The sequence below is a fragment of the Meles meles genome, chromosome 5 (genome assembly GCF_922984935.1).
Source record: "Meles meles chromosome 5, mMelMel3.1 paternal haplotype, whole genome shotgun sequence".
NCBI classification, from domain to species: domain Eukaryota; kingdom Metazoa; phylum Chordata; class Mammalia; order Carnivora; family Mustelidae; genus Meles; species Meles meles.
In genome coordinates, this window is record NC_060070.1 from 151,452,411 (window position 1) to 151,477,180 (window position 24,770).

General features: G+C 46.3%; 4 non-coding genes across 4 annotated transcripts; 2 read left to right on the forward strand and 2 right to left on the reverse strand.

Annotated features, from left to right (window-relative positions):
• The first annotated feature begins 3,570 nt into the window (after positions 1 to 3,570).
• TRNAM-CAU lies at positions 3,571 to 3,643 on the forward strand. Its single transcript has one exon. It is a non-coding gene; the product is annotated as a tRNA-Met (tRNA).
• An 8,512-nt stretch (positions 3,644 to 12,155) lies between these two features.
• TRNAA-AGC lies at positions 12,156 to 12,228 on the reverse strand. Its single transcript has one exon. It is a non-coding gene; the product is annotated as a tRNA-Ala (tRNA).
• Positions 12,229 to 16,305: 4,077 nt separating this feature from the next.
• On the forward strand, positions 16,306 to 16,379 carry TRNAI-AAU. Its single transcript has one exon. It is a non-coding gene; the product is annotated as a tRNA-Ile (tRNA).
• A 7,565-nt stretch (positions 16,380 to 23,944) lies between these two features.
• TRNAM-CAU lies at positions 23,945 to 24,017 on the reverse strand. The gene has a single exon. It is a non-coding gene; the product is annotated as a tRNA-Met (tRNA).
• Positions 24,018 to 24,770: the final 753 nt, after the last annotated feature.

The window sequence follows — 24,770 nt, forward strand, 5'->3', positions numbered from 1 at the left end:
TGGAAAAAGAGAAAAAGATCTCAGAACCCACATGGGCATGGATGGTACAGAACCTTCCCTAACCAACCAGGCAGGTAGAAACCGGAGCGGGCTTAGCCTTACCTCCCCCTCCCTCCCTTTCCTGGGGTCTGCATTCGATCCCGTAGACTTGGCAGGAATCCAATGAATAAAAAGGAAACAAACTGAGGTTTACAACTACCTTCAGAACCAGGACTCTGAGTCAGTCATTCCTCTAGGCCATATAAAAGATGAATCTACGCATACGAGAGCTATTGGATTGTTGAACAGAGTGGCTACACTTCCTTCTGGGTATGGTGACTACTAGAGCGTATTACTGAAAGATACGGCATATCCATACCGAATACTATAATAACAAAACCCATAAGATGGTTACTGACAAGGATCACAGCGTTCAGAGAAAAAAAAGACAAGATCATATAAGAATGAAAATATCAGGAATGGACCTTGAAGATACAGGACAGACATGAAGTCAGAATTCCTCTATGAGGAAAGGTGTATGACTTTTTAAATCGAGGGGGCTTTAAAATACTCATGAAGGGAAGTAGTGACAGAAAAGGCTGAAAATCTCAGGTTAAAACTTTTGTAATTTAAAACATTTGAGCATGTTATGGGCTGGATCGTGTCCCACCAAAACTCATATGCTGAAAGCCTAACCCTTGTTACCTCAGAATGTGACTGTATTTGGAGATAGTGCCTTTAAAGAGAGAATTAAGTTAAAATGAGGTCATTAGAGTAGACCTAAATCCTATCTGACTGGTATCCTTATAAGAAGAGGAGATTAGGACACAGAGAGAAACCAGACATGTGCACATACAAAGGGAAAAAACCACGTAAGGACACAGAAGGTGCCATCCACAAGTCAAGGACAGAGGCCTGAGGAGAAAACAAACCTGCCGATGCCTTGATTTGAACTTGGCTTTGATCCAGCCTCCACGACAGTGAGAAAAATTTCTGTTGTGTAAGCTACCGCATCTGTGGTTTTTTTGTTAGGGCGGCCCTAGCTGACTAATACCGAGTGGAAGGGTTACGTTATCAAAATGAGGTCTTTTAGAGGGTAGATTTAATTGTGAGAATGAGGAAGTTTGAAGAACGGGAACTGGGCCTTTGTTTACCGGGTCAGCTCCTGTCAAGGATTGCTCAATTCTCTGTGAATCCCCAACCTCAGGACAAGGCTTGGGACAGAACCTGTTCTCAATAATGAGTAGAATGAATGATGGAATGAAAAGGAAGAGAGATTTAAGAGAGGATGTGTTGAGATAATCTACTGTACTGATCCTCAAGCTTTCTGGTGACAGGACTCTTTTTTTTTTTTCCTTTTTAGTTTTCTTTTTAAGTGGTCTCTGTGCCCAGTGTGGGGCTTGAACATACAATGCAGAGATCAAGAGTTGCATGAGCTACGGACTGAGCCAGCCAGGATCCTTTAAACTCTTAAATGTTATTGTGAAACCCAAAGGTCTTTGTGGATTATATCCATCAATATTTACTACATTAAGTTTTAAAACTGCAAATTTAAAAATATTTACTAGTTGGGGTGCCTGGCTAGCTTAGTTGGTAGAGCATGCAACTCTTGATCTTGGGGTTGTGAGTTCAAGCCTTATGCTGGGGTAGAGATTACTTAGAAAAATAATTTTTAAAAATCTTGAAAGTATTTGTTAATTTTTTCTAAAATAAAAGCAACCAACCAATTAGGTGTTATCATAAGTAACATTTTATGAAAAAATAACTATATTTTTTTCTTTCACTCTCCTTAACGACTGACTGCTTAGTAGAAGACAGATTTTTATATCTGCTTCTTCATTCAAATGTCATAAGCATATGAAGAAAGTTTGGCTTCATTCAGATAAACTGTTAGAAAAGGAAAGAGTATTTTAATAGCTTTTTCAGGTAATTGTGCACATGCCTGTCTGACTTTATACCAAACTGGACAGATGGCTCCTTCTTTAGGGTTGGTTGTCATGCGCAGTCTGAAGCCTCATCATAACTTTGAATGGGTCTTTTACCCATACGTGATTTGGTAACAAGTTGGGCACATTAGTCTGTGGGGGTATTCAGCTTTTCAGGATATAATATCGAACAAACAGAAAAGAACATTAATACCATCACCAATCTCATCAGAAATGTCTCTAAGCACTGGGAAGCTGCAAGTTACCCAATACTGAAAGCTAATAATTTATCACTGCAAATCCTCTCAATTATTTTCTTTGAATTATTTTTTATAGACTGATTTCTTTGACTTTTGAGAAAATGACTGAATATATCAGTTTATTCTTTCCAATAAAAATGGTGTTCCATGAAGACAAAACACAACATCTAGTGCTTTTTCTGCACTTACCATTTATTCACATGGTTTATTAAAAAGACATGTACTTAAGGGTAAGAACAAGTCAAGTAAAAAAATTTTTTTTACTGCCTCATCAAGAATATTCTTAAGTAAAAAAAAAAAAAAGAATATTCTTAAGTGAATAAACCCCCCTCCCCCACATGTGACGGCTATGGACACAAAGAGGACGGGGACCTTTTGATAAACTGCCTTGATCCATAGGACGCAAGAGCAATTTTATGTACTGGTTTTATACCATCAGCTTTTTAAATAACAAAGGAATCCTTGATATTATTATGAAAATACTGTTGCCCTCACATACCTTGAAAGTGTCTCAGGACCCCCATGGATCTGTTTGCTACACACTGAGAGCTGATGAAATAAAGTATCTGTGAGGATTTGAGGGACAAAGGGTCAAGCTTCCCTTGGAAATTTTGAACCCAGTTGTCAAGCATATGGCAGGTTGTGAATTGATGTCTGTTGAATGGACTGGAGAAGCCATAATTGTATAAATAGGTGCTTACTTGAATGAATGCGGTGATGTGGAGAAGAATGGTGGAGAGAATATGATCTAGAGTGGAGAACGGATGCTTTTTGGAATCAGAATCTGCTCTCAAGGTCTGGCTTTGCCACTGAACAGCTGTGGGTTTAACTCTATGGAGCCTCAGTTTTATCAGCAAAATGGGGATAATGATACATCGATTTATGGCAAAAAATTAAGTTGGACAACATGAAATTATATGTGTAAGTTTTTTAAGTATAATCCACGCCCCTAACATGGGGCTTGAGCTTATAAACTCAGCATGGGGGACCACACACTGCACCCACTGAACCAGCCAGGCTCTCTTCTGTGAGCAGCCTTTAACAGCATTTTTGGTTGTATGGAGGTGGGGAAAATATGGAGATTTAGAAAATCAGTTTGTGATATTTCAAGGGGAATATCTCAGGAGACACAGGTGGAAATGTAGATTAATTTGAAAGGTAGGTATAGAGTCTGGACATGTTGGGGAGATACTCGTTCAACTACTATTTACTGAGTGTACTACTCCGACAGAGGAGGCTGTGGGCCGTTAAAACATCGGTATCTATGAGGGAGAGGCGATCCAGATCGCTAGGAAGTAAGAGGGAAAATAGCGGCCAAAAGTCAAGCACAATTATTCACCGGGTACTTCATGGTTTCCAGAAATTACATGATTCCTTTAAAGCCTAACTAAAGTGGACCTTGTATAGCCTTCTTAGCGCAGTGGGCAGCGCGTCAGTCTCATAATCTGAAGGTCCTGAGTTCGAGCCTCAGAGAGGGCATGTGTTTTTGTCCGGGAGCTGGTCCACAGCCGGTGACAACCACGACTCCTTTTAGAGCGAAGGAGCCTCTCGGGAACGCTGCGCCGATTCGCGGCTGGGAGGCAGTGTCTTCCGGTCCTAAACCGAGAAAGGTGACGGCACGTGAGATGCAGAGCTTTCCCACAGCGGCCGGCCGGGTCCCCATCCCACCTCCGCGGAGCAACGGGTGAAGCGCGGGGAGCCTGCGCGCCCAACCACGTGCGGGGGCGCGGGCGCTGCGCTCCGCCCACTTGGCCGCGGGCGCCTCCCCCGCGCGCTGGGGTCTGGGCCGGGAGGGGCATCTCCGCGCGCAGGTGCGCACCTTGTCCGCGCACAAAGAAGACGGGGAGGTATGGGACATCTTCGCAGCGTAGGAAATTGACTCTTTCTGCCCTTTTGTCCCGTTTGGCTCCACGCATGGCAGGGCTGGCGATGTCCTGACCCACATTCCCACCGACTGCGTGTTGCCGGGGAAGGACACAGGAAAAGAGAGGTGGGGGTCCCCACGCGGGCGGAGGAGCTCGGAGAGGGAGGAGGTCGGCGGTGCGCGGTGAAGGGGGGCGGGAGGCAACCACCAGCCCCGTTACAGGCATCCCTGAGAAGTGAATTTCAGTGGTGACAGCCCCTCTCTGCTAACCGGATCTGGGATTTACGTGGGGGGTTAACCTGGGGAAAAACGAAGGCCAATGACGGGGACCGAGAGAAGCCAGACTGTAACAGGCGGGGGCCGGATCTCCAAACAGCCTGGCTTGCGGAGGGGATTGCAAAGTGCCGGAGAGTCAGGCAAGGAAGGTTACGACCCCCAGTGGCATTTGTAGAAACTGAAATTCACGCAGGAAGTGTTGGGAAGTCTGTGATTAACGGAGTGTTGCTCCACCTGCCTGGGACCCCATCACCACGGGCCGGCCTCCCTATTTCAAATGTAATGCCAGTCCTGGGCGGTACCTTCAGAAACCCTTCAAAATCAGAGAAGGAAACAAAGGGGCCATTGTCTGTGCCATACACAGAACCCAGATAGTTTCCCCCACCTTTTGTTTTCGAAGCTCCTGGAGATGGAAACAAATATGCAAAAGCTTCGCAGCAGAAAAGCAATTCCACCCCCATCCTTTCCCAGAGGTCCAGGCAGTCGGGGGGTGGGGGGTGGGTGGGAGGACACAGTCGGTGGGACTGGGCAGTGGGACAGTCTCTGCCTTCCAGCTCTTTCTTACAACCTTTTCACATTTTGAACATGAGCCGAGCCCCAAGATTTCTGAGGGTGATGCGGATGGCACGAGGAGGTCCTGGGAAAGGGATGGCCCCTGGATAATAAGAAATGATCCTGTCTTTCTGATCCACAAATGACTTTTAAGGTCACCCAAGTGGAGCAAGGACCGAATAATCACCCAACATCCCAGACAGTGCCCTGGGCAAGAGTGTGAGCTCTGTCCTCTGACCAGGGTGCCCAGTTCCCAGGGTCACCCAGCATGTCCCATCTGGGGAAGACCACATCAGGAACTGCCTGGTGAGTTAATACAGGGATTCCAGAATCTCCTTTCATATTTTTCAAAGTTGTGATTATCACCTGAGTGTTGTGGCTGACATCGTGGCTGTCCGGGAGGTGGCTTTGGGGTAGGCCATTCCAGGCTCTGTGTTTGCACATCTGTTCCCAGTGTGTTTAGTCCACGTGTAAGGGGAAAGACCACGAATACAGGAAAAATGATCGTTTATATGCAATTCAAGATAAGCAATTTTTTAAAAGTTTAAAATGCCAGTTAAACATTCTGTCCTTTAGACATAAAAAGAAATGGTGGACTTTTTGTTGTTCAAGTCCACTGAGCCCAAGCCAGGCAGGTAGAGGCTTCTGGTTTTCTCTTCCCTCCCCTTTTCCCTCAGAAGCTGAACTTCTGGCGGCGATAGCAGAAAGTTGCACTTTGTCCTAATCAGAAAATTTAAAAAGAACATTTGCTCTTGGTTTCCCCTTTCCTCATCTTCTCAAGACCACACCTGCAATTACATTTTATTGGATATAGAGCAAAACAACTAACTTAGAAATGGGCATTTTAGGCACAGGCAAGGTCCCAGAGGAACAAAATCAACCGGAATGGAGAACTAACAAGTGGTCGAGTTGTGGAGAAGGGAGATTGGAATGACCTTCCAGAGGATGAGGGGCTCTGAGCGCTGTCTTGTCAGCAAAAGGTCACCATTTCACCATTTTACCCTGGACTGCAACATGGCTGAATCTGCATTTCTCAAATGAGAAACTTTGCCATCTGTGCAAAAGATGGCTTGGAAGAGATGACGGTTGAGTTCAAAGTTCAGGAGAAGCATGAGGGCATCATCTCAGCGGACCAGGCAGAGACACCGAATGGCTTTACCGAGAACTGGCAGTCAAGTTAGACTCATTTAGCCCATACAAGGCATGAGGGCCTCTCTCAACTGTTAGCCTCTGGGCCCCACATCACCTACGAGTCTTGGGGGTTCAGTCACAATCAAGACAGACATAAGCTTCACATTCTTGTATGGGGAGATAAAAGTGAAAACAAAATAATAAACCATATAGTTTCAGATATGATGGAAGTAACTACTTGGTGATTCAGGGAAGAGTGCTGTGAGGAGATGATTTTGAGGTAAGCCTAAATAACCTGGAAAATGATGTGGGAAGTCTGTGAAGACTTCCTGAGCCTTGACGCAGAAGAAATAGTAGTGCAAGGGCCCCAAGACAAAATTCACTTGAGTTAAAGAAAGGGGAAAAACGCGAAGAAGCTAGTGTTTCCAAGTTAGACAGAAAGATAGAATTGACAGAATGTAGTGAAAAACTGAATGCAGATGATGATAAGGGAGAGAGAAGTCCTTAGGTCTCTGGCTGGGGCCATTGCTTGGATGGTGGTGTTTAAAAAAAAATTTTTTTTTTTACTAAAGATTTTATGTATTTATTTGAGTGAGAGAGAGTGAGAGCACAAGCAGGGGGAGGGGCAGAGGCAGAAGCAGACTCCTTGCTCAGGGGGGAGCCTGATGGGAGAATCCATCCCAGGCCCCAGAATCATGACCTGAGCCAAAGGCAGGTGCCTAATCAGCTGAGCCACCCAGGCGCCCCAATGGTGGTACTTTTCTCCAAGACTGATACTCCTCACTAAAGCGGGTTTGGGGAAAGAAAATATTAAGTTCTTGCCATGTCCTATTAGTTCTGAAATATTCATTCATGTGCAAGTGGAGATATCAGTTAGGGATTATGGATAAATGTTGGAAATCAGGAGAAGTGGCCATCCAGAATATGGATAATGCTTGTAATGAAGCAGGGAGAAATGAATTGTATCAGGCTGGACCACTCAATACAGTAGCCTCCAGTGACAGGTGGCTATAAAGTATTTGAAATATGCTGTGAAATGAGATGTGCTATATAAGTGTAAAATAGACCCCATATTTCAAAAACTTAACATGATAGAAAGAATGTAAAACATCTCGTTAATAATTTTATATTGATTACTTGTTGAATTGATAATATTTTGGATATATTGCTAAATAAAATACAGTATTAAATTAATTCCACTTCTTTCTGTTTGCTTTTTTTCATGGGACTACTAGAAGGTTAAAAAGTATACATATGATGCATATTTCTGTTGGATAGCATGGGGGTAAGGTAATCGTCCTGAACCTCTTGGTGAGAAGAAGGTCACATTTTTTTTTTAAAGATTTTATTTATTTATTTGACAGACAAGATCACAGGTAGGCAGAGAGGCAGGCAGAGAGAGAGGAAGGGAGGCAGGCTCCCTGCTGAGCAGAGAGCCCGATGCAGGGCTTGATCCCAGGACCCTGGGACCATGACCTGAGCCGAAGGCAGAGGCCTCCCCACTGAGCCACCCAGGCGCCCCAGAAGGTCACATTTATAGATCTATTTCCGTACAATAAAAGAATGGTCACAGATCCCCCCACAATTAGCTCAAGATAAGAAGTGGCCCAAGGACAGAACCTCAGAGAACATTCATAGAGAAAGATGGAGAAAAAGTGGGGACACAAAGGACCCTAAAGAGTTTGAGGAGAAGTCACTGGGCCTGTCTAAACCCAAGGAAGAAATCATTCACTTGGGAGGGGGAGAGCTGGAGGGTATTTCAGAAACTGGAACCCCAAGTAAGATGAAATACAGAAGAAGTTCCCATTGGATTTTACAATTTTGAGGAGATCGTAGTGGCCTGAATGAAGGCAGTTTCAATGAAATGCCACACGCAATTGTCCTGTAGTAAGCTGTGGACTGAAGGACGGTTAGACATTCATGTACATTTTTCTTTCTGGAACTTCGTGGTAGAGATAAGGCTGGAAATCTGCGAATTTCTTTCTTTTTTTAATTTTATTTACTTATCAGAGAGAGAGAGAGAGAGAGCGAGAGCGCACAAGCAGGGGGAAGAGCAGACAGAGCAGGCAGAGGGAGAAGCAGGCTCCCCACTGAGTGGGACTCCATCCCAGGACCCTAGGATCATGACCTAAGCCAAAGGCAGTGGCTTAACTGACTGAGCCACCCAGGTGTCCAACTTCTTGAAAGTGGAATTAGGGAATTAGCTCAAGGAGAACATTATGTCTGTGTGTATATGGTGGTTGCTGCTAATTAATGAATAATCTTGAATATGATCTAACATCCACATTTTTTCCAGACCTCTGATTGTCACAGACACAACCTCCCTTAACAAGTGACTAAGAAACCAAAAAAAAATCCACTTTCTTTAGTGTTTTAAGTCTCTTCATCTATAGGCAATCCCTTGCTTTTCTTTTTAAAATGTTATTAGTTAACTAATGTATTAGTTATATTAGTTAAGTAATATACTTTATTTTTTTAGAGCACTTTCAGATTTGAAGAAAAATTAAGCAGGAAGTACATAGTTCCCAGTACATAGTACATAGTTCCCAGTAAACAATGTCACCCTTCCTCCTGTCGAGTTTCCTGTTATTAACATTGTGCTTAGTGTGAGATTTGTTATAACAGGGGACTCAATATTGATACATTCCTATTATTGACTGAAGTCCATAGTTAACCTTAGGGGTCACTCGCTTCATATATTCTATGGGTTTTGACAAATGTATAACATGTATCCACTATTCTAGTATGGTACAGAAGAACAGTTAGGCCAACAGTTGCTGAAGGGGCTGCATCTTTTATCCTACATAATTTCCCACCTTGTGGATTTATTCAACTGCCTCTTCTTGGTGTCCCTTGACATATTTCTTGAATTGCTCTATTTCATGTAAACTGGTGGTTAGAGGTAGAAGCTCACTTAGCTTCAGCCTCAAATATTTCAACAGTAAAATTTGAGAGGTATTGTGAGCATAACTTTATGAGGTGTGTAATGTCTGAATTTCTCCTTTTTTAAAAAAGATTTTATTCATTTATTTGTCAGAGAAAGAGAGCACAAGCAGGCAGAGTGGTAGGCAGAGGCAGAGGGAGAAGCAGGCTCCCCGCTGAGCAAGGATCCTGATCCAAGACTCAGTCCCAGGACCCTGGGCTCATGGCCCAAGCAAAGGGAGACACCCAACCGCCCGAGCCACCCAGGTGTCCCTGAATTTCTCCTTTTTAGTCATCAATATTAACATTCATACATGGGCTCAAATGTCACATCCATACCTTGTGTATATAATCATATATTGATACATAAAATTGGTACAAAAAAGTGTAGACAATATCATTAAAAGAATAACACAATAGCAAGCAAAATGTTAATTCTCAAATGAGCTCCTTAGAGGAAAATCAAAAGCATACCGTCAGACTCATAAAAATGGGAATTTCAAAGATCATAAAAATGGGAATTTCCAATGACCTGTTTCTTAGGTTCTGCAGAAACTGCTCTCCAGTTTAAAACTCTACCCTTGAACACTCTTTAATTATAGAGTACTACAATAAAAATCCTGTGCGTTTAACATAAAGAATAAGAAAAAGAAAGGCTCTAAAGAAAGCAAGAAAAAAGAATGCTAAATAGAAACATGGGGATTAGCTAGAATATAGCAAATCTAGTTGGTCATTTGAAAGAAAAAAAAAGCACGACCTAAAATTGCCATTGAAATGTCAGAAAAAAAGGAAGATGAAGAAAGCACAAGGAAGAAGCAAAATGAATTAGTGGATGTTGTTTTAAGATTTTGGAGCTGTGGTGGGATAATATTTTGAAGAATTAGTTGGCATTTGATTTTCCTGCACTACCCACTCCACCCGGTCCAGGCAGCAGCCATGTGAACCTTCGCTCTAGACGCTGGGGCGCAGTGAGATTCAGCGCTCTGTACAGACCATGCCTGAGCACTCAGGAAGCTCCCGTTCTAGGAAAGAGAAAAACAAAGCAATAACTTAAAAACCTACTTTCTGGAGGACATAATGTTTGTGAAGAAGATAGAACTGGGAGCGAGAGACCGTGCACGCAACATTTTAGCTATATTTGTCTGAAGAAGGACAATTTGGGTTGAGACCTGAGTACTTAGAAGTGCCAAGCCTGGGGCAGGAGTGGGAAGGGAGGGATGCTGGAAGATGGACCAAGGGTCTCCATGAGGACCAGTGACAAGGGTACAACAGACGTGTCAAAGCTTCTTGGATCTTTTCCCAGGTAAGAAGCTCTGGGTTTGTAAATAGAACAGGCGATATGCAAACCAAGGAAGGGGGGTGGGAGAGAACTTCTCCAATACTAAGCATGCGCAGAAGGACCACAGGCCTCTCACTTTCCTGGTTCCTGGGGGCTGCTGGGAACTTCGGGCCTTGAGGGACCAGCGGGGCCTGGATGGAGGGCAGAGATGATCAGACACTGGAGAGTGAAGAATGGGGACTTCCTTGGAAAGCCTTGTCCCCACTTCCCAATTTCACTTTCCTGATCTCCTGGAAGTAAAGAGAACATGTTCCAGATGTGGAGACACCGTGTCTATTCCCGCCTGCTCCAGAGTTGTGGTCATTACAGGTCTTTGCAGGCTCAGCTGCCCAAGACAAGCAGTGGGGCGGGCTCTCCCAGTCCAGGGCCTCAAGCCTTCCGTGTCACATCCCCAGGCCAGGCCGCTGGCTGGAAAGTCCTATTCCCATTTCCTAGAGAAACCCCAGAAAACCCAAGACCTAATTCTCTTCAACTTCCCAAAGGTGAAAGCTGTAGCCCAGGGTGGGGATGAGAGGAGCGGATAGGAGAGAATTTGGGGGCCAGTAGGTCTAAGTGAAGCTTTGCTCAGTTTGTTGGAATAACAGTTTTAAGGAAAGGCAGAGAAGGCAAACACCGGCATCAGTCCCTTCCCAGTACTGAGTATCTGTGGGGATAGTGAGTCCGAGATAATAGTTTGCCATCAGCCTGAAAGAATGGCCAAGTTCCCTCCTCTCCTTTCTAAGGGCAGTAAACACTCTTCCACTTTTTTTCCCCCCAATTCTGGGTATAGAATCAACACACTTGACCTTACTATATTGTCTGTCGCAGGCCATCTGCTACGGTCCAAGTATCCCTTTGAAAGATCTTGATCTCCCTACTTCCATTTCAACATTGATCCAAGCCTCAGTGTGGTCCCCAGGGAGGCTAGTCTGTAGTGGAGATTTCTTAGATTTCTCAGCGAACCCCTATTCTGGGGGCTGCACGCAGCACTCTTCTCCTGTAGGGCTCAGGGAGTGATGAAGAACCTTGGAGGGAACCAGGATTGTGCTTTGAGAGTCTTAATCTTGTCCTGTAGATTCATTCCTGAAGCCCCTGCTTAGCTTAGCACCAGACCCAGAGGATGAGGCCAGTGACCTACACAGACACTGCAGCACGGGTATTAATTTATTGAGCAATTATTATGAGCTATTGCAGGGAACATTCCTAGCAATAGCCTACAGTCTCCATTTCCTCATGAAAAAACTTATGAAAATTTCTTGCTGCAGACCTCAAGACTCTCATGGCCAAAAGGGAAAACAAATAGGGGCTCTGCATTGCTGTTTGAATTCTTCCTCCTCCGTCCACATCCCCTTTTCTCTGGTCCAACTTGGCAACCACATCTTCCTTAGGATGTCTAGACCTTCCATTCAGCCAGCTTTTAGAGGATCTGATAGAAGACAAATTGACATCTGCTACCTGAACATGGGTTGTCACTGTGAATAAAATACTAAAGCAATATCACGATAAAAGTTAAGTAGTAAAATTTACTATTTATAAAATATAAACTGTGTCATTATTAAAAAAGGAAAAACATTAAAACATCAGAAAATCCACTCTCCTGCCTGTGCCTCCTGACACCATTCTCAGGCTCTTCCTCACACTTCCGACTCCAAAGGAGAAAGTTTGGTTTTCCCAGACACACAACATTTTTTACCAACTTTGAGCCGAGGCCCCAAAACTTGTGTTTCTAAGACATTCTGTCCCATTTGTTCCTTTTTTGTTTTTGTATGTCACATTTCGGTTTTTCTTTCCTTTCTTTCCCTCCTTCCTTTTAAACCAACAGGGAAGCACACAGAGGAAGGGCTGAGCTAAAGAGAGGTCCGCCCGGTGCACGTCACCCGATGCCCATAAACCCCGGAACCGGGGGAACCCGGCAGGACTGCAAAAGCTGGAGAATGCGGGCGTCGATCCCGCTACCTCTCGCATGCTAAGCGAGCGCTCTACCGCTTGAGCTAATTCCCCCTGACGTCTCTGCTTTTCTGCCTATTTTTGTCACCTTGACGCAAATTTCATTCCCATGCCACTTCGTTTCCAGGTTGCTCCCGCCGTCAGGAGACCTCCCTGCCACTTCCACTTAGTGTCCCTGCAAATAAGCCGTCTCTTCTCTGGGATCTATTGATCGTTTGACTGTTCCTGTATTAGGGGACTTGAGATCTGCCGTTGTCTCTTTCCTTCTGGAGCTAGGAGTTTATCTACCGAATTTTACACTGAGTCTAGCAATGCTTTCTTAGAGAAGGGACTGGGCTGGGGAACTCATTTATGGTGATTTATTTTACCGCGGTCCATACTGTGGTGCCTGTTTGAAAGAAGTATCACAAGACGGAAGCATAATCTGTACATGCCCGCATTTCAATGAATTTTGACAAATAAGTACAGGCAGGTAACCATCCCCGCAACTGCAATATAGGACCGTTTCATCCTACCAGTTTCCTAGGCCCGCATAACAAAATACCAGAAGCTGGGGGGCTCAAAACACACCCTTACGCCCTGAGTCCCGGAGGCCAGACGCCTGAGTTCCGGAGGCCAGACGCCTGAGTTCAAGGTTTCTGCCCGACTGTGCTCTCTCAAGGCTGCCCAGCACAAGCCTTCCTTGAACCTTGTTCTTGGTTTTCTCACGGTTTGCTCACTCAGTGTGTTCACGCTGCTCATTCTTTTCACGGCTGGAGACAACTCCAGGGTGACACCCGCTTGCTTGGGCTTGTCTTGGAACAGGGGGTCTGAACAAGCCAGTGTTGGGTTCAATTCAAGCTGAGTTCGTGTTGCTCAGCGTGGTGAGTGCACTTCTGTGTTGTGAGTCCTAGGGCTTTGGCGAATTCTCGATTTGCTCATTTCTCAATTTGTCCTCTTTACTCACCACGAGGGTCACCCAGCCCAGGATGCGGGCCGTCGGGGGACCTAGGCTAAGAAAACCCTCAGCGACTCGAAAATCACACTTCCTGTGACAAAGAGGAAAGCCCAGGAGTGAAAGGACTTCTCCAACGTTCCACAAGCTAAACAGGGATGGGATGGGACCCCGAGTTGGGGTCAGTGGCAGAACCCGCCGGGTGCGTCCCTCTTTCCAGCCGCAGGGATTTGGTGTCGGGAGACGCGCGGGGCTCGGCGGCCCCGGGGCTGAATTCCCGCTGGGGTTCGCGCCTGGCCCCGCGCGCAGAACCGGGCAGTGCCAGCGATTGCCGGCCGCCTTCACCCCTGGACCTGGGGGCGCCGGGTGGGGAGCTCTCCCGGACAGATCGCGGACGGCTGGGCTCGGCGGGCGGGAAGAACCGGGAACCCAGGTGAGAACAGGGTAGCTGGGGCGCGGAGCGGCCTCCATCCCCGCTGGCCGTCTGCTTCCCAGGCCCTGCTCCCGGCGCGCGGAAAACAGCCGCCCTCGGTGGAAAGCCCGCAGAGGGCTCGGGGTCCCCGACAGCGTCTCTCTCAAGGCCCCCCTACCGATCTGAGAGAGCGGGTGTCCCGGAATTCCGCGGGCACCCCAGGCTGGAGGTCTTCCTGTCTTCCTCCCTCCCTCTCACCCTTCCTTTCTGTCCTCCCTTCCCTCCCTCCCTCCTTCCTTTCCTTCTGTCCTTCCTTCCCCTTCCTTCTTTCTCAGCGCTCTTATTGCTATTATCACTGAGGTCCAGTTGGCACACCGTGCTCTGTTAGCTTTCCGGGTACAACGCAGTGTTCGACAATTCTGTACATCACTGGGCGCTCATCCTAAGTGTAGTCACCATACAACTTTATAACAATATTATTCACTATATTCCCTATGCTGTGCTTTTTATCTGTGACCTATTCATTTTCTAACCAGAAGTTTGTGCTTCTTAATCACCTTTGTCTGTTTCATCACCCCACCCCTGTCAACCGCTAGTTTATTCTCTGCATTTACGAGTCTGTTGTCTTGTTTTTGTTGTCGCTGTTTGCTTTTTAAGATTCCACCTGTAGGTGAAATCATACGATATTTGTCTTTCTGACTTATTTCACTTGACATAATACCCTCTAGGTCCATCCATGTTGATAGAAATGGTAAGGTCTCTCTCTCTCTCTTTTTTTTTTTATGGCTAATAGTCCATGGCATATATGGGAGCACGACATCTTCCTTATCCATTCTTGGATTGATGGACACTTAGTTTGTGGCCGTATCTTGGCTATTGTAAATAACGTTGCAATAAACACAGGGGTTCGTATATCTTTTCAATTAATGCTTTCATTTTCTTTGGGTCATGGAATCACTGGTCATACAGTAGCTCTCTTCTTAATATTTTGGGGGCAGTCTCCAGACGGTTGGACCAGCGCCTGCACAGTTTACATTCCCTCCCCAGATCACCAAGTTTCCTTTTTCTCCACATCCCGGTCACCGTGTCTCATATATGTTTTTGTTTTTCTGACGACTCAAAATATTTGTTTCAGTTTTTTTTTTTTTTTTCCAGATTCCAAGGGTTTTGACCAGCGGTGGTGGTGGGGGCGAGGTTGGGGGAAATGATCACTGGGTTTAGTCACCAAGTTCAAAATTGGGAGGCAAGAGGGGGAAGAGCTTTCCTCTGCGAGATGTTCTTTCATGGGGGAAATTCGCAGGCAAACAGGTGACGCTAAGGAAACGCAGCACAATGCCGGGTTCTCTGGAGATTCTGGAACAGTCGTGGGACCCTGGCGCACGGACAACTTGCTCATTCCACCCACCGAGTTGGTGCTGAGTTTACAACGCTCATCATGCCGACTGAGCAATAAAGTCACGGCTGCCCTGCGGTTCGAGGGCGGGAGGGCTCTGCTAGAAGGCGCAACAACCCCGCGGATTCCCACTGTTTCTCTTTTCGGTCTTTTCCTTCCCCTTTCTAGCCGTCGGCCCTCAGACCAGCCGCAGGGCACGGACAGGATGCCTTTCTTTCAGCTTCCTTTCCTGTTCCTTTTCCGCCTCTGCCCAAGGCTGGGCCGCGGTCGGGCGGCGCGGAGGAGGAGGAAGCGGCCGAGGAGGGCTCGGGGGGCTCGGCGGTCCCGCGGGGAGCGCGTCGGCCGGCTGCGGGAGGACCAGCCCGAGTGTCTGCGCGCGGAGACGGCGCCCGCACCTCCCCAAACCCGGGCGCGGGCCCGCCAGCCGGTGAAAAGGGAATTGGAGAGAGTGAGAGTCAAGTCCAAACGGCACGAGAAGCAGCAGGACAACACGGTCCGGGCCCGGAGGCGGCGCACCTGCCATCACAGCCGGTGATGTGAGCTCCTTCATTTATTCCGTGGTTCGGTACGCGGCCACCCTGCCACGCGGTCCTGGGTCCTGTCGTCGCACAGCCGCGCGGCTCTGCACCGGACCGGGCTCCAGCCCCATCCATTGCGCAAGACCCAGACGCTTCCAGAAAGGAATCGCGGTGAGAACGGCCGCCCAAGGCTCCTCCTTGGAGCGGAGGGGGTCCCCCTCGTCCCGCCACCAGATCCGCGGCCCTCCCTGCGGGTCTGCCCCTCAGCCGAAAGGCCGTGAGCCTGAACTTAAAAGCGGAGTCTTCTGTGCTCGAGGTGTCCATGGACTACCTTGTTTCAGGAAGAAACGCGGACCCAAAGACTGCAGTGGGACGTGTTTGTCTAAAGTGACTTGCAAATAGAAGCATGCGCGTGCTTTTCCAAATTAGGTAAAAATGGGCGAAGAGATAAAATTCTGCCTCTAAGGGAAACGGGTGGAGGACCCGGTGGGAATTGTGCGAGAAAGCACGTGCAGGGGAGCAGGTGGAGAGCAAGGAGCGGTGGTTTCCGCCAGGTACCCCGTGGGACTGAGCTCTGGAGGCGAAGTAGAAAGGTGGGAAGGAAACGGGCCCGCGGAAGGATGAAGGATGGTGAGGTTGTCTTTTAAATAGGCGCTCACGAAGACCCAAGGTCACGAAACACCTCAGCAGACGACATTTGAACTTTCCTCGTAATACTGTATTTTAACTGAAATTTCGGGTTTAGAATGAACCAGGGGTCATAACTTCTTCCAAGCTCCAAGATGAATTCGAAGAGAAAACTTCCTTTGAGAGTGATTGGCATAATATTGATCTTTGATATGTAACTGAAGATAGGAGACCTATGGTGGTAGCTGGCCGGTTAGCTCAGTTGGTTAGAGCGTGGTGCTAATAACGCCAAGGTCGCGGGTTCGATCCCCGTACGGGCCACGTGAGCTTCTTTTGGGCCCGCTTCGTAAAAAATGCTGTGTCTAAAAATCCGGAAGAGATTCAGGAAGTAGAACAATGCATGCTCGTTAATTTTGACAGGGTGTAGAGAGATCAGCTGTGGTTTTGTGCCTCCAAAGTCTTGTCCTGGGAGATTCAGAAGAGAAGGAAACAGAAACACTGAACAATGTGGAAAACAGGCACGGTGGGCTTTACCGCCTTCTTATATTTCCCACGATGTCCAGAGATTCCTCAACCATGACGAGCTCCTCAGGTGAATTTTTCTAGTTATGCACCTGCTTACTTGCAGGGAAGGCTGTCCTTGGCCTGAGCAGGGCCAGCAAAGCCTTTCAGGGCAACTCAGGCCATGGCCTCACCCCATTTTTTCACTCCTTTCTCACCTTTGACTCCAGCGTTGCTGGACTTAAAGAGATGCTTCATACAGATCGCCCAAACTTTCACTGCTCTCTGCCTGGCCAGCTACTTGTTAGACCCAAAACCATTTTCCAGGAGGCATCTCATTCCTGATGCCTCTCTCAGTTTTCTGGGGTTGCCTTGTGCTCCTTCCAAAATTCCTAGAGTTCTAGAAAAACATGTGTTTCGTGGCATTTACCAAGTTGCAAATGTCTGTGGCTCAGCCATCTTCCCCATGAGATTGAAAGAGCCTTGGCGGCAGGGTGCTTATTGCCTGGTGCTAAGTACTTTAAAAAGTCTGCATTAGTGATAGAAGAACAAAAGAAATATGCGCAGGCCTGAAGGAAAGAGCGTGACTGGTGCTTCAAATGGACCTTACAGGCGTGTGGGCTCATGATGTCTGAACACGGTGCACCGAGGTCCACTGAAGAGTAGACTACAGTACATGGCGTTTGGTCCCGTTTCTCTGAACGTATCCCTGAGACTCATTTGGAATGGCTCGACGTGCCCCCAGGATCAAGGTGGTGGTACCAGGATCAGAACAGGGCATCTCCTCTAGATCCAAAGTCAGGGAATGTCTAGAAGGCTGAATGAGGCTGAGGCTGGGAGATGGGAGAGAGGAATCTGACTGTGTCAGACCTCAAGAGATGGAAGGATAAATATGGACACGCATATTGGTTCCACCTCTTGCAGCCTCCCTGACATTGACAGGTAAATAACTCTTTCTAGACTATCAGTTTCAATCTTCCACACTTTGACCACTCTTGATTTCTTAGTTTTGATATCTTGCTTTCCTCTCAACTCTTTGGGCCTTCTGTCTGTTAGTTAGGCAGTTACTGAGGCCCGGAGGCCAGCAAGGAGGAGGCCACGGCTGGCTGTGGGGAAGGTCAGGGGCCCGTCCTGGCAGTGTCCGCGAGAAGCCGGATCCCACCAGGCAGGCCCAAGATGGCCGCGCCACGACAGGAAACCCTGTCAAGGCTGGGTTAGTTAGGAAGATAAAGGGCAAAACTCTGGATAAAGATTCCACCCTATAGTGGACAGCTGTCAACAAGGTAGAAACCCAACCCCCCACACACCCAGTTCTCTCCCTCCCTCCCTCTCCCCTTCCTTCTCTCTCCCGTCCTCTGCCCCCCCCATATCACTAGTGTGTACTTTTCACTTTAATAAACGTTCATGCTTGTGTTGTTTATCTGATTTGCTGTGTGTCTGTCCTTGGATTGCCCTGACAGGACCAAGAACCTTTGGCAACTCTTTCAGGTTTGGCAACTCTCAAGCCTGGCTGGGTCGAGGGCCCAAGGCCCAGGGTCCTGGCAACATATCGATCTTGTGATTTTGCTTTATAAAGTCAAGTAGAACCACTGGTGAAAGGTGTTCAGTTCTTCAGAATGTCTGTTGACTTGTTCTCTACTGGATCGATCAAACAATGAGAAGTACTGAGTCTGCAATTGTAATTGTGGACTTTTCTATTTTTCTTTTCAGCTTTTGTTTATGAGTTTTGAAGCTCTGTGGCCAGGGGCATAGGGTGTGGGGGTGGCTAGGGGGAGAGATGGGGGGAGCTGGTAGGGCCTGGTCCAGAGCCCTGAGATCGGACGCCTGAGCCAAAGTCAGACCCTTGACTCTGTCTAGCCACCCAGGTGCCTCACCTCCCTACCCTTTGTCCTTCTGCGCTAACCTCTTTATGTTATGTGTGTGGTACACGTAGCTACAATGAGAAAACCATTAGACGATGTTGTAATTTCACTTTCAATCATCAGCCATACTTTAAAGAACTCAAGAGAGAATCACAGTGGTTCCTTTTACCCAGGTAATTCCTATCTCTGCTCTTGTTTATTCATTCATTGTATCTAAGTTCCTTCTGGCCTCATTTTTGCTGTCTCACAGTTCGACTCTTTTCTAGCACTACTGCTAGCAACAGATTCTCTGTTTTACCCTGAAATGAGGATGTATTTCTTTCCCCTTTGCGTCTGAAGGATAGTTTGGCTCTACTTAGCCTTCTGGGCTTAATGTGTCTTTTCTTTCAGCATTTAATAAATGAGATGTCATTTCTTCATGACCCTATGGTTGCTTTGAAACTTTCAAGGACTTTTTCCCCTATTGTTTCCAGGAGTATAACTGTGATATGTGTAGGTGTGGATTTGTTCAGGGGTATCCTGCTTGAGGTTTGCTGAATTTCTTGTATCTGATTTATGTCTTTTGCCAAATTTGGGGATTTTTTGGCCATTAAGAATTCAATTATTCTTCTTTTATCAAGAAGCTCTTTCTCCTCTTCTGGGTCTCCAAAGATGTAAATAGAATTGGTTATTTTCCTATTTGTCCCTGAGGCTCTGTCCATCTTTTAAAAAACTCTTTTCTCTCTATCTTTTAGATCGGGTTGTTACTATTGTTCTATCTTCATATTCCCTGAACTTTTCTCAGTCATCTCCTGCTACCGGCACACTCTAGTGCTTCTGTTCATAATTTTGGCGAATACACTTTGCGGTTCTGAAATTTCAATTTGGATTTACATCTTTGGATGATTTGCTAAAATTTTCTAGCAATTCATTCCAAAGAATTCTCAGAGCATTTACTCATCACACCTTTGAAGTGTTTGCCAGATGGTTGTAGTACCTGTGCCGTCCCAGAACGGGTGTCTGTCGATCCCCTCCTCCCAGTGATTTGGGACTTTCTTGGATCTTCTTACGCTGAATAGCTTCAGACTATAGGCCATTTCTATGTTGTAAGACTTCGTGTCTCACTCAAATTTTATGGCGAATGCTGCCCGTTTGTTTTTGTAGGCACTTTGTCTTGTGTTCACATTCCCAGTACCAAGCAGCCTTCTAAATGTTGTGGTTTCCAGGTCCTTCCATTTTCAAAGCCTTTACGATACGATCTGGAGATTTCCGGAGTGTGTGCAGCCCCGTGGCCAGTGTGGACTCGGGCAGTGGGTTCCTGCTGCAGTTCTCGAAGTCTGCAATGTGTTGTTTAGGGTCAGAGGCACTTGCTCAAGCTCGAGAGTGCCTTCAAGAGCTCATAAATAGCTTTACGTGTTTGCTTTCCCTGTGTCTTCCCCAATATTGTCTGGTCACCTGGGGGCTCACCGTCTCAGTCTGCTGATAAGAAGGTTGGCTGCTTCCTTCCCGGCTCTGCCCAGCATTTCTCAGGACTGAGCCACACAGAGGGCCAAGCTGTGGGGAAATGGAGAAAGAGAGCCACTGGCTACGTCCCTCGGGACCACAGCTCCTCTGAAAAAACAGAAAGTAAACGACAAATTGATAGATCTGTTACCCAGTGCAGGTAGAGAGTGCAAAGGCCTGACTTTGAGCTTGCCCACAGGGGGAAACAAGCATCCTAATGACTGTGTTCAAAATGTCTAATATTTTCTCAGTTCATTCAATAAGCTGGAAGATGCAGGGTTGTGAGCCGGAGATTGGGGTGGAAATGGTAAAATCTGGAGAATATGGGAGTCGATCCCACTACCTGTCAAATGCTAAGTGAACACTCCACCACCTGAGCTAATTCCCCTGTCTTCTCTGGTTTTGTTCTCCAGGTTTTCACCTTACCAGTCTCCACTTCATTGTTCACTATTCTGAGCAGCCTGGAATATGGGAAACGTCAAAACCATTAATATGAAAACAGAGCGTATCTTCTCCAACACGACCGGGGCCAGACAGCAATGGGTACCTATTTCCCTGCCCCAGAGTAAGGAGGAGCAAGCAGCCATAGGAAAACTCTAGCATCCTCCAAATCGCATGGTTCAGACGGCAGGACCAGAAGAGGACACGGGGGAGGGAGGACTCCCCCAGAATGTCCCGGGTCAGGTGTCACAGCTGGTTTAGGATGGTTATCTGCTTTTTTAAAGACAAAAACAAAAACACAACAACCAAAGGGCGATTGTGACTCATTCCTTTCAGCGGGAGCTGCCCAGAATAGAAGGAAACTTGCCTCCTGAAAAAATCAGAGCTCTGTGTTCAGTTCTTGCTAAGGTATGTCATGGAGCGGTGCCGTATGCACAGCATGGGAGAGAGCCGAAAAAAAATAACAAAACAAAACAAAACCCCCGAGCAAAACACACCCCCAAAACCAAACAGGCAGAGCTACAGGAAATAAGAGGAGAAATCATATCAGAATGAAGAAATAAACAATGGAGGGGTGCGGATGAGGAGTGAACATAGGGTGTATGTAGGATTTCTTGTGTTAAGAAACATACCTGTTCAGTTGCAGCGGGGCATGTGTGTAATAGACACGGAGAGATTGTTAAGGAGAGGGGGGTTGTGGAGGCTTAAAAACATTTAAAAAATTCCAAGCATGTGGTTTACACAATCGAAGTAACATTTTAGGAAAGGTTTTTAATTTGGAATGCCAAAGAGGCTGGAAACGAGGAAACTAGAGTTGAAGAGAAACGAAAGAAGTTATGGAAGGGCAGGGATTTATCCTGTTAACTCGTGAGATTACAGTAGCAGGAGTCTCTCTGTATGGTTAGGCCTGTTTGCTGCCTGGCACAGAATACATTCTTCACAAACACCATGGAATGGATGAAGGGATAGATGAATGGGAAGATAGAGAAAGATTCTGGAGAGGTATGTGGGGAGGATTTACAGTATTTGTCGAGACACTGGGTGTAGAGATCTGAGGGAGAAGGAGTCAAAGGCACTTAGAAGTCTTGAGTCAGGAGGGCAGATACAGAAGAGATCTTGAATTCAAGTCTGATGAATGGAAGAATAAATCCACTCATTTAAAAGTATCTGTTATATGAATGAATGAGTGGGTCCTGGCAGATAGGTTAGGAATCTCCTTAAAGAAGAACTACCCAGGGGCACCTGGGTGGCTCAGTGGGTTAAGCCACTACCTTTGGCTCAGGTCCTAAACCAGGGTCCTGGGATCGAGCCCCGCATCGGGCTCTCTGCTCAGCGGGAAGCCTGCTTCCTCCTCTCTTTCTCTCTGCCTGTCTCTCTGCCTACTTGTGATCTCTCTCTGTGTGTCAAATAAATAAATAAAATCTTAAAAAAAAAAGAACTACCCAAAGATCTTACTTCTATTCTCCATTTATGGCTTTTCTCTAAGAATTCCCCTAGTTCCACAACCTTTTTTTCCCCCTGACAGTCTGGGTCTGTGTGATCACCTCCAGACCCATACTACTCAGAGACCTCAGACCAACAAATTCTCTCTGGCATCCTGTCTCTCTTGGTGACCCTCACCAGCCTTCTTTGCGTCCCCAGGCTGAGTGACCCCATAAATCTCAATTACAAAGTCACGGAGAGGCATTCCTCTCACCAGGGTGTCTCTGTCCAGAAAACAGGAGTAGGACGTCTACCTTTACTGCTAGCCAAAAACTGTGAATCTTGAGTTGGAAATGGCCAGCATGGCCCAGTGCGGACAACGGTCACTCTCTCTACAGCTCTTTTCAGGTTTTCCTTCTTCGTCTGTAGCTCAGTGACAGAGAGAATTGGTCAAAGACTAAGCCTGAGCTGCCTTGTGTGTGAAATAAGAACCAGAAATGTATAAATTACCATTAAAAAAAAAAAGATCCAGTATTTCTTGGAGTTGAGTTCAGGAGAGAAGATCTGGGGGCCACAGGTGCCTATGAAGAAGGAACAAAGGGTCCTAACTGGAGAAAACAGGTGTCTTTCCCCCCAGCTCTGAGTGCAAAGAAGGCGTTCTAACATTTGACCCAATTCTCATGCTTTAACCCTCTTTAATCCTCCTCTTGACTTATGGTCATTCTAAGCACATGCCCTAACTCGTTGTATGGGTCTGACCTGGTACCATTTACTTCACTGCCATCAAAGAGGACCCGACTAAGGGTAGATCATCTCAAACGTGACTTCAGCACAAGCAGAGTGAAAAACTAGGAATCCTATCAGGGATTGTGGAGGCAAAGGGCGACCTACAGTATGTCACCGTGGGAATGATCTAGCACTGAAACAATTTCACTATCTTGAATGACAGAAGGCAAACGAAAGGTTACTAGTGAGTGGGGGACCCAGTTGAATGATAGGGCTCTCTCAGAAGTTGTGTATCTCACTATAAAAATAGGGTTGTGATTGTTACCTGATTTAGAGATATGGAGGAAAATGTGGGAAAGCATCTCTGGGCTTCCCACCTACACCACCATCCCCTCCCAATGTGGCCCAGGTCACTGGAGAGGGCTTGATCCGTCTCCTAACTTCCAGAGAAAGAGAAGACTGGCATAGGGAAACACTAGGATCCTGGGACAAGGATAAGATAGAGGGAAGGAGGAGGAGGAAGAATTTTTAAGAGAACATTGAAACTGGCTTTTACTCAGCACTTAATTTTAAAGAAATTTAAAAACGGTCAGGAAAGAACAACAACAAAAAAGTTGATGTTCTGGGGGTCAGAAATCCCTTCTCACTCTAATCATCTGTCAGAAATTGTGAGATTTTGTATCAGGAATTAGGGGAAAGGCCTTTTCTCCACCACGAAAGAAAACCTTAACATTACTTTTCTTCCTTTCTTGCCTGAGCTCAAGAGAGAACAATGCCAGTGCATACGGCTTTCAAATTGTGGAATGAAATCGAGAAGGAAGGAGAAAGTATCTTCACGGTCAGGGCTCTCCTCTTCCCAGGAAGTGGACGGAGCCACCTCCACACTCCCGGCCCCTCAGCTGGCTACTGATCACCCCACAGTAAACATTATCACTAGTTCATTATGCATTCTTCCTATTTGCTGCTTGTCCATTTCCCTCACACCTCCCAACTAGGATGGCGTTCCAGGAGGGAGGCAATTTTTGCCTTGTTTTCACTCTGTGATTACTGCACCCAGAACCCTCCATTAATAAGATATGTAATCAAGAAATATGTGTTGAATGATTAAGAGAATAAATGATTTTATACTTCTTTCACCCCTTAATTGGTTGGGTGACCTTCAGAGCAGGAAGTGGGAAGAGAAATTTCCCTTGCTGCTTCCATAAGACAGAGAGGAAGACCGCAAATACAGCATAGCTTGTAGTTTCTGGTGCAATCCAAATTACTTTGCCTTCATTTTCCTGAAACTACTGGGAAGCCCAACGAACTACAAAACTGATTTAACCATCCTCTGCAGATACAGCATCAGTCTTCAAAAATCCTTATCAGGCAATATTCGATAACTACTTTCTGTTCCTGTTTTTTAACCATAATAACCTTAGCCTGGCAACAGGGAAGAAAAACAGACTAGCCTGCCCTCTCTGAGGCTCGAACTCAGGACCTTCAGATTATGAGACTGACGCGCTGCCTACTGCGCTAAGAGGGCAACTTGGCATAGCTCCTCCCATTTAAAGTGAAATATCAAGTATTATTTCCCAACACCGCTGCTTTATTAGTTTCCAGCATTAAGGAATACAGTCAATGCTACTTGAAAACTACTCCATAAAAGCCAATGGTGCACCCAAAGGATTTCACACCCATGACCGGTGAAATCCAAGCCTTTCTGGGATTCACGCAAGGATAGGTCCATCTGGGCTGCGGGACTGGGGGCAGGTATGCCTGTCTTTTGCTGCTCTGCTGTTCTAACGATGTGGTTTTTCTACCCTCAGAGACCTCAGGTTATCTTATATCTTCTGCGGTGTCCTTTGTTGAAAGTAAACATAGGAGGCGCTTAGTTGATAGTAGTTCACTGATTGGTTGACTGACTGAATGAATAAGCGAATAAATAATCTTCACACTTGTCTACAGCAAAAACTTCTCTGTCTTAGTCTGTTTTATCTCCACTTACATCTACGTGACTGGAGACATTCTCCCTACAAAACATACAAGCTGAACTTAATAGAAATCTCACTGTTCGCTTTGCTTTCTCAGGTACCATTAGTTACACTGAGAGACTCACGGAGATGATCTCATACGGTCCAACTGGATTTTGGCAACAAAACTATTTATCAAAATCTGCACTTCCCACATATAATGGAGGTTCAGATACATTAAGTATTGCTCCTAAGTGGCAAAACCTGACCCAAGAAGCAGATTTTTTAGGTTCCAAAATGTAAGCTCTTTCTCTGCTCCAACCCAA